At 50.6% G+C, this 9,693-nt stretch overlaps 1 long non-coding RNA gene across 1 annotated transcript; it reads right to left on the reverse strand.

The window, feature by feature from the left end:
- Window positions 1–6,998: 6,998 nt before the first annotated feature.
- Window positions 6,999–9,693, reverse strand: LOC308199582. Its single transcript, XR_013954718.1, has 2 exons — window positions 9,479–9,693; window positions 6,999–9,388 (listed from the first exon to the last, which is right to left on the reverse strand). It is a non-coding gene; the product is annotated as an uncharacterized lncRNA (long non-coding RNA).

The raw sequence follows: 9,693 nt of genomic DNA on the forward strand, positions 1-9,693 counted from the left end.
TGCTTGGGGGCTGGGGCTCACGACCACGGCCGCGCTGCACATCGTGGGGTTTTGTCCTTCGTGAAATCGCCATAGTAACATCGCAGGGGAAGCCGTGTGCCTGAGAGCTTCGTCCTGTGCTGAAATATCCGGGCTGGCTGATATTCGTCTTCTTTTTCTCCCCGTATCATCTCCAAGACCCCCATGCCTCCGGTTTGGCACGGCCGTGGTTTTTCCGTGGCTGTGGGTGCAGCCGCGGGGGCAGACTGAAAGCCTTGTGGCAGCAAGCAACCTGTGGTCAGATGGCACCAAACGAACCCGTTTGATGTGATCGGGGGGCTTGGGCTGAGTTATTTCAGTGCTGCTCCCCGTGCCCTGGTGGCACCATGCCCGTGCCATGGGGCAGCCACCGCAGGGTTCACCTCCCGCGGGAGATCTCAGCAGCAACTTCCACGGGCCCCGCACCACCCGCACACGTTCGTGTTGACGTTCGAGAAGCAGTTGTCCATCTAGGTGGGTGTCTTTGAAGGTAAACTTATTTTCCTCCCCTTTCTTTCAGGGAGACGGAGGAATTGAGCTCCCCAGCAGATGTGCGTGTTCTGGGTGCAATGTGGGTGTGTGAGGCGCTGCGGGGTGGCACCGCGCGTTATGGGAAACGGGAGCGAGCTTCTGTTCAGTAACGCGCTGCTGAGTTAAACTCCGCGAGTCCGAAACCAGTAGTTGGGTTGCCAGCGTGTGTTTAAACAAGGGGTAAATTATATGTGATTTTGGCATGCAATTTCACCCCTGCTGGTCCAGAAGCTCGTTACCAAGGTAGGCACGATCACTAGCCAAGGGTTCTGGCTTCCTTTCTCTTTCCAGTATGACTTTATGCCGTTGCGTTATCATCTTCGCCTGATATCAGCACGTATCATGCCCCGGCTGCCACGGGCGATAAAACGTTTGACAGTTTTCCACTTCCCTGTTAAATTAAACTGCAGAATTGTAAATCCCGTGGAGCAGCGGGGTGCTCTGCCCAAATCTCTCAGTGATGGGAAGGCGAGCGGTGGCTGCTCCCAGCGGTTTGCTGACTGTTCTGGGGGTTTCTGTGTGTGTTTGAGGGGGAAGGTCAGGATATCAGCTCGCAGAAATTCAGAGAGGGGAGAAAGCAGGGGCAGCTCCTTGGGCTGTGCTGGACTTGAACCTTTCCCGTCCTGTGCAGAAAATGCTGCTGGAAGCCGCGATCCCCGAACCGTTAGGAACCCGTCTGCAGAGCTGACATTGGCACAGCTGGCGGTTTTGCTTCGGCTCCTGATTAATCAGCGGCAGATCTGTTCCTGCCCCGCTCCTCGCGGGGAGCAGCTGTGCCGAGCAGAGCGCTGCGGCGGTGCTCGGGGCGAGAAATCCTCTCCTCCCGCAGCAGCTGGCGCCGGCTCCCGCTGGGTGCTGAGACCAGGCCAGGGCTGCCCGCGTGGGCAGAGCCAGCTCCCACCACAGCGAGCCCCTGGGCGAGGTAGGAATGACTCGATACCAGCCCCAAAATCACAGAAAAACACTCAGTGTGTGAGTGCTTAACGTCAGGGAACTCGTTTATCCTCAATGTTTAAAAATCATCGTGCTTGTTGTTACAGCTTACTGCCGTTCTTTTGCTCACTGCTCTTCTTTATGCATTTTGGTTCGTTTGGGAAATGCATTTCCAATAGGCTGCTCCAGCCAACAGGTGGGTTTATTTGCAAAAGCTCCCCTATAGACCTATATCCTACTTCTCTTCCTTTTTTATTTATTTATTTATTTTTTCATCCTGGTGCTCTGGGTTGCTTGCGTTAGTGAGTTCTGCCTCGGAAACACGCTGAGAGAAATGGACTTACCATAACGCATTCAAAACGGGGCTTAAGGATCTTGCAGAAAAGTGAACGGCGCGTGATTTCATTCCCAGGTCACGTTAAGTGCAATTACATTTATGCGGCTCTGAATCAGTTTCCTTAAATATCTCGGCTATATATTTAACTTCCCAATGAAATGGCTTATGCTGTAAATATTGAGGCCATCCGGTGTGATTAAATATTAAAAATGACATTTAAAGAAAGCCCCAGCTGCTACGCGAGCTGAGCTCGCCTGGCTTTTGGCAAAGTGCAAGCTGAGAGCCGAGCTCCGCGTCTGGCCACTGGTGCTTGTTTTGGGGGGAAAAAGCGAGAAATCCTCCAGGAAATCCCACCCAGGGACTGGGGGTGGGCAGCAGAGGACGAGAGCAACAGGTCCTGAGCTCGGATGGCTTCTCACTTCTGCCTGGCTCAGCCAGCACCTGGCCAAACCTGCCCAGCGTCGCAGAGAAGGAATAGAGAAGCAGGTCCTGAGAGCAGTCCCGGGGAGGGAAGGGAGCTTTGCAGGGAAACCTTAAGCCAGCATTCTTGCTCCAGGTGTTGCAAGGTAATTCATCCCCCCAAGGTGCATAGGAATAAGGATGAGCTCTCCTGCCCACCGCTTGGCTTCTGGAGGTCAGGGCTTCCACAGGGAGAGAAGCTGCCGAGCAATAATTTGGGGAGGACGTGCCTTACCCCAACACCAAGTCCTTCTGTAGGCAACAGGGACCCCGTGCACGTGCAGATCAGAATTAAATCACCTGGCGGACACTGCTTGGGGTTTGAAATTCCAGTTGTACCGTCCCGTTAAACTCCACTCCCGGGCTAAATGCAGACAGGAGGAGCTGGAGGGGAGGCAGGGAGGGAGGGAGAATTCCTTGGGGGGTTTCCTGTGGGTCTGTGCATGGGGTACGCAGGACGCTGCCCAAATGGGGGGGGTCTCAAGCAGGGGCAGGAGGGAGGTGGGGTGGCTCCAGCACAGCGCTGCGCCCTAAATCCGGCCAGGGCCTCCTGGGGACCGAGGGGCGAGCAGAGGCACCAGGAGAGCACTTCTCAGCAGCGTCCGGTGACACCGAGCATAACTTCCTTAATTATCCCCTCTGACAGGGCTTGCTGCTCGTCAGTCGTGAAATAAAGTAGCATTAGAAGTCGGAGATTTACGGGATCTGCGCGCCCATGGGAAGGCTGTAATTTCAGGGCATTGATTTAAAGGGGTATAAATCCCGAGGGAAAAATAAATAGAGTGGATGTCAAGTTTAAGATTGCAGGTGACACGCATTTTATTTGGTTGGGATTTTTTTATTTATTTTTTTTCTGTCTCTGAAGAGTGCACAGCCATCATCTGCCTTAAGTGGAAGCCGTCCTCGCAGGCCGCCTGCTGCGAGCCAGCCGCCGACCGCCTCTGCTCCTGGCGACCCGAAGAGACCAGTGGCAGCTGCCGCTGTCACACCAGCCACGTACCGATGGTGCACATACCCGACGCAGCCGAAATGCTGACATGTAATCGTCTAATTGTTTCGGTATTTACAAGCCGTGGGAGAGAATAAAGACGTTGCTTGCTTTCCGTGTGGGTGATGGCATTCGATACAGCTGTGCTCACAGCAGCCGCACAAGTGAGGTAGGGTGAGTGAGTGCTGGCTTTAATTCTCCACCTGGAAACACCCCAAGAGAAATGTGAAGTGTCCTCACCGCACTTTATCGCGCCACGAACTACCCGAGGCTTTTGGAGGGCTCGGATTTGACAAGACGTTCACAGAGCGGCTGAAAGCCATTTACCAAACCAACATTAACACGCACGTTAGATTTTCAGGCTTACTTCTGGAGCCAGAGGCCTGCCGACCGCGCTCCCCTGCCTTTTCTGGATCACTTCTCATGCTCTTTGTGGCCACCCAGTGTCCCCCCGGAGATCAAGAAGCACGGACGTGCTCCCCCGTCGATGGCTTCCCATCAAGGACAGTCATGAAGCATTCAGGCTTGACCTGGATCTTGTGCTAGAACATGGGCCTGCCCACAGCTCCTGGTATTTTCTTTACTCTTTTATTTCCAGTATCTTTTAAAAATTCATCTTGCCGTACATGAATAGAGTGAGCGCTTTTTAAAAATCTATGTATTATTTTTAATTTATTCCGAATGATCTTTAGATCTGCAAAAGGAACTGCAGGCTTTTTATGCTGTTGTCCCTTCTCCCATGCGCTGTGTTAGGTCTGTGCAAGTGCTGGGGTCACGCTGAGCCCTCCTGCCTGCGCCGGGGTGACAGCAGTGATGCTCCCCGAGGCGGGGAGCAGCTCCCGAGACCCGCTGCGGTGCCAGCCCCTTCCTTTCAGGGCTCGGCCAGGTCTGCTCGCAGCCCCCAGACCCACATAAAGGGGATTCAAACCCCCCACACCAGGGGCTTGCTGCTGAGTTGTCCCTGGTGGCAAACGAGCCGTGCAGGTGCGCAAACCCCCTTCTGCGGGGGATTCCCCGCACAGGAGAGGTGGCCCCAGCCGCCCCGCTGCTCTTTGCGCTGTTTTGGGGTGAATTCCTTCCATTCGCACACATTGCTCTGAGAACTTGGTGAAAAGTTGTGTTAACAAGATTTTGTTTTCTAGGACTGCAGTGCGAGGACAGATGTTTGCGGCCAGTTTCTGAGCTGAACGCTCCCTTCCCAGGGAGGAGCCATCACGAAGGTGTGTGGGCACTCCCGGGGAAATGCCAGGAGGCAGAGCTGTCACAGCACGCGTTTCCTCGTGGGGAGGAAAATAGGATTTCCTTGCTTCTGATCTGAGTGGTCTGCAGAAGGAAATCTGACTGTCAGCATTAGCAGGGACTTCTGCCCTGCTCCCCCCTTCCGCTCCGTGGGACCACCGAGGGTGGCAGCTCCTCACGCCTGCCTCCCTCCCTGCCGCCAGCTATGCACGAGCAAGGTGGGAAGTGCCAGATTTATCTTAACAAACACATTTCAGTAGATGTTGCTGGTAACACTGTGGTTTTTCTTTTTTTTTTTCTTTCTTGCCTTTTTTTTTTTTTTTCCTTGTAAGGGTCTGTAATACTGCAGAATCTCCTGGGGTTGTTAATGCAGTTTAAAAAACAAAACTGAGCAGGATAATAGCATTTAAAATAATCCCAACACTGCTATTTAACGTGTGAAGTTGCCTCTGGCTTTGTTCCAGTATAAATCTACCTGGCTATTAAATCTACCGTGACTGATGCAGCCCTCATTTTTCAAGGATGCATTAAGGGAGCTGTGATTGAAAGATGACACACAAATTACGCGGTGTTGCTGCTGAGATGGCTCTGATTACAGCTGCCTTGTACATCTTCTGTAAATTCCTGCGCTCGCTGTGTTATTCCCCTGCAAGGGTTTGTAAGTATTAAATTAATTTGGCAGTGTGGGGTTGTAAGGAAGGAGATGTTCGCGTGCCACGAGAAGCTGCGAGCGCCACCTTATCGGAGCTTCGTCTGCCCCCCGGAAACCTTTTTCCTGCGCTGGGAAATCCACAGCCTGTAAGAAGCTGAAGTAAAGGACCTCATTCAGGGCACAGCTGGGGGGCTGCTGACTGAGCCCAAGGGGATGTGCTAGGGCAGGAGTGGGTCCGATTTAGTCAAACTTCATTTTTCCTTGTGTAGTTTCCCTGAAATTTTAGGGTTTATCCAAAGCACTCTGCAAATGCTGCATATTTTCATGTACATGCACTCGTGCCTCGTTTGTTGGCTGCTTCTGTGGAGTTTCTTCCCTTTGATAACAAGGACATGGGGTGGCACCAGGGGGGTTTTGATATAAAATACACGTGACGCCGGTCACTCCGATATTAATGAACAGTTTTCTGGCACACGCTGGGGTCGTCGCGGCTTTTTCAGGAGGCTGACATCGAGTAACAGGTGAAGGTCAGAGCCGTGTAATTGAAAACTAAAACGTGAGCCCAGCATCTGGTTTGCTCTCTGCTGCAGTGCGAGACCTCACCTCTAACTCGCTAAATAGCTCTTAAGAGAGATTGTCATTAAAATCTGGCAGCAACTCAACTGGAGTACATCTGTGCGCTGTAGAATAAAATTGTATTTAATGGCGGAACAGTTGGGCCAGCTGACGGCCACGCACACGGGTTAAAACCGAAGGAAACCCGTAGAAGCGGTATTAAATAAAGGCGATTTTGGGTACAAAGCCCAAATGACGGAGGTGAGGGGGAAGGAGCGGGTGCTTGGCGTGGTTCCCACCCATTTCCCACCTCTGCCTCCACCCAAGGAGCAGGGCCCTGCCTCACTTTGGGAGAACCTGGGCAGGGGGAAGGAGTGGATTTTTCCGTGTGGATTTAAATACCCGACTGCATCCACACCTGAGGCAAAACTGCTTTTGTCACCCCCAGGACTCGGTGTCATGTACCGTGCTACGTGGTTGTATGTGGTGTAACAAACGGAATGCTTTTAATGAGGTAGCAGCATGGGTTATTAACTGGCCTACATGCGGGTAACACGCGTGCCATTGCCTCTGCACGTCTTATTTAGCTGAAACTCTTCTTACAATTTGAAAATTCGCTGTAGCAACAATTTCTTTAATTGCTGGACCCAGAGTCCGTAATTAAATTGATTCAATGAATTATTATTGTGAGAGCAGAATTACTGTGTGATTAAGAACATAAATTAATTTTTGTGTTGATGATAATGCCCAAACTTGTGTATTTGGACTCAACAACATTTGCTTTTAATATTTCAAAGCCGTTGGCTTCTGAACTGTGTGCCTACAGGAAAGGGAACGCACTTGGTGCCGAAGGCTGTGCGGCGTAGTCTATCCCTTGTCGCTGTCTTTCCCCTATTCTTCATCTTCAGATAAATAAATGGAATAAAAAGGGAAAAAGCAGTAAATGGTTGAACAGAAAACAGTGGAAGACAGTTGTTCAGTCTACATTTTCACTAAATAATTAAAGAAGCTTTTCCTCTTTTTAGATTTTTTTTTCTGTAATATTTTTCCAGTTATCTCAAGTGTATTAAATACATTTTGAGTAGTTACCTAAATAATGGCAATCTGCGGAAGCTAACATGCTTGCAACTGTTTTTTTCCAGCAGAAATAACCCCAAATTTTGTGGATGCTGAAAGTTATGAACCTGATGCGTGCAATGAGGCAGAATGCTGTATTTTAGGTACGTGCCAATTTAGTAGCTGAGAAGAAGAAATGAGGGATGAAGAGTGCTGCTTTTGAATAAATATTATTCCATTTCCCTCACTGACTCCTGACCTACTGCAAAATTTCTCTTTATGAAGATTGGGTCATTAATTGTGCATAAAAATAAGATCCCGCTACACGTCCCATCTTTAGCGAAGAAACCCGGGACTGCACGAGCTTTACCCCATTAAAAATGCATGCTTTTCAGCTTCTTGCTTCACCACCTTGTCAGCTGCTGTTGAGCTGCCGTGGGAAGGGGAGGGACGGCTCTGTCGGGTGTCAGGCTGGAAACGCCTCGCCCCCACGGGGGTTCTCTGAAGGGAGGCTCTGCAGCGCTAATCGCTTCGGGAGGAAAGCCTGAACGCTCCTCGGCTGGGAGGAAAAATTATAAATACAGATATCGGAGCAAACACATTTCTGATGAGAGAGGCTTTAAGACCCCTCGGAGGCGAGAGATCCAAGTCATGATCGGGCAAACCTCATCTCTGAAATTAATTGACGGGCAAATGAGAGGGAACGCTAATGTCGGTGGAGTCCTTGGTGTGACACATGGTTGCTGAATTCCTGGGAAACGTGCAGCACTGTCTTAGCAGTGAGCTCCTGAAAAGCCGAAAGGATTAGATTCGGGGAGAAAGACGAGATAAGAGCGATGAGGTGGCTGAGAAGCCCGGCGGAGGGGGTAATTGCTCACTGTAATTGAGGAGGAAGATCAAAAGAACTTGACACGAATGCTTGACTTAAAACAGTGGGTAGAATTATGAGACTTGAGGAAAAGTAATTAATTAGGGGGGAAATTCTGTCTGTTTTGTCGCTGGAAGAAGTCATTTAGACATTTAGCTGGTCCAAAAACCTTCTGAGCTTTATCCTGTAGACAGGTAACGCAGCGTCCCTCCAGTCGGTGCCAGGCGCCCCTGCCCCGCGATGGTTCGTGGAGATGCAGCCCGGGAAAGACCGGGTCCAACCGCATTATTCTTTGAAATGGCACTTCCCCTGTGCCACCAGCTTTTCCCCCAAATACAGCCCCAAACGCAGAGCTTCCAGTGCCTATCATCTTTTCCTGCGAAGATCCTGTTTGAAGGGAGATCTCTCTAGACATTTCGCCTCGGCAGTGTAGGAACTGGCTGCCTGGGAGCGTGTCCTTGTGCCCGACAGCACATCTTCTCCTCCGTACGTTTGGGCCACCTCCAACCACGCTCCTGTGCCTTGGTGCAGACGGAAGGAGGTGGCGCCAGGGCAGCCAGCCTTTGGAGGTCCTCCCAGCTCTGGGCTGAAGCTTTCCTAACGAGAGCGAGTGAGAAAGTTGGTGAGATGCGCCCTGCATCCTATACACGTGTACACGTGTATGTATGTACACACATGCATAGAAACCAAAGCAAAGACCGTGTACGTATGTATATGCGTGATTATAGGTAAATATAAAATAAAGTAATTCTTGAAAATGACTTTGTAGTCTTGTGTTCCCTCTGCTCCCCTCCTGTCCCATTCCTCCGCTCAGCCCTTCCCCTGCCGTAGTGCTGTGCTTGGGGCTGAGCGATCAGCAGCTGCACAGGACTCCTTCTACAGGTGAAAATCAAGGGAAAACGCAGCTTTTTGTATCCCCGGGAGAGAATTAATGTCCATTGTTCAGAAGACAAAGGCAGATCAGTAGATTTGCTATGATGAGGGCATTAGAGATCATAGCTTGGCTTTGGGTGCTGATTACGAAGGGGGCCTCCCCCCCTTCCCTTCTGCAGAGCACGAAGCACAGCTAGGCTCACGAGAGAAGCGGGAGGAGACGGCCACGGGTGTGTTTTTAACAATTGGGTTTCCTGGGCAAGGGCTCAGTGCTGGGCTCGGCTCCTGCTGGCCTGGGGGCCGGGCACTGGCACCGGCTCAACGGGGTCCTCAGCGGGCAGCAGGGGACCGTGTCCTGCTCCCCTGCTGGCTCCTGGGGGCCGGGAAGAAGCCCCTTTCCTAGGAAACCCCAAACAGCACTGGGAAGAACAGAGAGGGGAGGCTGGGGGCAGGTCTCCTGCAGGAAAAGTTAACAGATGATGTGGCAGGACGGAGCAGCGGGGACATAAGTCTCTTTGCATCTTCACCGCTGGCTTAAGAATCGTGAATTTAAACAAATTTGGTTATAGCTCAGTCTGCTGCTGATGCATGCTGCAGTTCAGGTCTTTTGCATTTCAGTTTATAAAGCCCTACTTAACACACAACAGTCAAGCTGTCGTCGGTCAGCCACAGATTTATTGTTCAAACCACAGTTCATCACACGTCTTACTTCCTTCCAGACACTTCCAGGTTTGGGCATGAATCTTTATCGGTCCCCGTAATGAGAGCTGCGAGGATTTGCAGAAGTGAGGACTAGTTCACCTTGGCATTGATGAAATGTCAGTAGCAATAAATGCCTCGCTTTCTTCACGGTGGAGGAGAGGCTGTTTCCCTAATGAGCTAAGATACAAATGTAATAAAGAAGCTATCACAATTTTCTTTGATACATGAATTAACGTGTTATTTAACATTGCTTCTGTACATTATCACCCGCGGTGATTTATGTTCTGAAGCATCCACAAGCACATTTATTCAAGCCCTCCCCAACCCCCAGCTATCTGCTCCTACAAGCGGCTATTTTTTAAATACCAAGTCTTCCATTTAAATTCTATCAATATCTGGTGTAACTATAAATTGCCCCTTATTTGGCTGATAATCTTCAGCTGCTCTCTATGGTACTTGAATGCTGCAGCAAATTATGAGAA

Source organism: Anser brachyrhynchus, assembly GCF_964034855.1.
Source record: "Anser brachyrhynchus genome assembly, chromosome: 9".
Classification (NCBI taxonomy): Eukaryota; Metazoa; Chordata; class Aves; order Anseriformes; family Anatidae; genus Anser; species Anser brachyrhynchus.